Source organism: Geospiza fortis, unplaced genomic scaffold (assembly GCF_000277835.1).
Source record: "Geospiza fortis unplaced genomic scaffold, GeoFor_1.0 scaffold188, whole genome shotgun sequence".
NCBI lineage: Eukaryota > Metazoa > Chordata > Aves > Passeriformes > Thraupidae > Geospiza > Geospiza fortis.
Window position 1 is genome coordinate 2359799 of NW_005054337.1, and position 1935 is coordinate 2361733.

Here is a 1935-nt window from a genome sequence, read left to right on the forward strand (position 1 = left end):
CCCCCCCTGCACAACCCAGAGGGCTGCCAGGTGCCCAGTTAAAGAGCAGGCACCACCTCTCTTCCCGCCGACAGCAGGATTTGTCATAAACAGACAAATTAAAGGAAATGTGTGGGTTTCTCTGCTGTTTCAGGGATACCTGGCACTCAGCAGCAGGGGCATGGGGACTGCCACCCTTGGCAAATCCCCCGTGATCCCAGACAGCTGGGGATGGGCTGAGCAATGGCCACGTGGTGCCCCCAGGATCCAGCACTAACAAGAGCTGTCTAATTAGTGCGTCCTCCTGTGACGGGTCACCCTGGCACAGCTTGTGCCACATCCGCTCACCCGTGCCAGCAGCCAGAGAGCGTGACCGGGAATGAGGTGCTTCCCTGGCCCTTGCCCAGTGTTTGCCTCCCAGGTCTGGACAAGGAAATTCCCTATGGGCTCCAGGGCAGCAGTGCTGGCACCCAACAGGAGTTGTGGAAGCTCCTTGCCCTGTGGCATCCACGTCACATCCCAGTCACTGCCATCCCCACGGATGCAGCTGCCTGCAGCCAGGGTTTGGAGACACTCAGATATCCCCAATGACATTGCCATGTCCCTATTCTTCTGTGCTGGGGTGGCAGCACCATCCCCATGTCCACATGGGCCCCAGCCCTTGCAAATTCCTGATGGTGATGCCATGCTGCAGGTTTGGTTGTTTATGGAAATTTCATCTGAGCCAGATGCTGCAATTTATGCATTTTATGTGTAATTTTTCAATTTATTTCATAATTAGAAAAAAAAAAAACACCTGATGTGATCCCAACCATTATTACTCCTGGTTTCCTCGGTTATTACTCCTGGTTTCCTACAATGAGGCCAAAAGGGTCTGAAATGGCTCCTTTGTTGTCTGATCATTAACCCTTCAGGAATGAAATGCAGCAGTGCTGGATGGGAGTGGTGGGCAGACAGGTTCAGGGGGGCTGGGGGAGAGAAGGGAAACAGGAGGGAGAAATTCGAGGGTAGAGAGAAGATTAACCCCAATGTACTGTCCCAGGCATGGCTGGACACCGCAGGACACAGATGGACACGTCCTCTGCAGCCCCGTGGGTGGTCCCCTCTGGTGCAATGAGTTTGCTGGTTCTCAGCACCCCCATCCCAGGCAATGCAGACCCAGAGCATCCCCGGTGGAAAGGAGCCCTGCAGTTCTCTGGTGTGTGGGATGAGCAGGTGGATGATGATCTGCCCCAGGGTGCTCAGGGGGGTCCTGTGTGCCCAGAAAGTCTCTCTGTGCCCCCTCCGGAGGGAGGAGAGGGGCACCATGTGCTGGTTTGCACCTGGTGATGACAGGAGTGAATGTGCTGTCACTGTGGCTGTCACTGGTGGCCAATGGCCTTGGAGCTCTGGCTGGGAGGTCACCAGGCTGTTCCAGGGTACGGCTCCTGGCACAGGGCTGGGACAATGGGATGAGCACGTGGGGCTCCCACGATGGGCACCTGTGCCTGTAGGTCACCTGGGTACCTGTCGAGTGAGGTGTGCCCCTCCTGTCCTGCACCCCACTTCAAGCACAGCCCCTAGGGTGGGTTTTGGGGAGCACAGCGTGCAACAAGGGGTATGGACAGCCGCATGGGAGCCCAGAACAGCGCAGTGAGCCCGTCTTGGCTTGGAACAGCTTGGCACAGCTCGGCTCGGCTCAGCTTCGCTCCCGCAGCTCGGAGGGAGGTGAGTTAAGAAGCGCTCGGAAAATCAGAGTGAGCTGCATTCCTGGCAGCCCCTAGGGTGGGTTTTGGGGAGCACAGCGTGCAACAAGGGGTATGGACAGCCGCATGGGAGCCCAGAACAGCGCAGTGAGCCCGTCTTGGCTTGGAACAGCTTGGCACAGCTCGGCTCGGCTCAGCTTCGCTCCCGCAGCTCGGAGGGAGGTGAGTTAAGAAGCGCTCGGAAAATCAGAGTGAGCTGCATTCCTGGGGA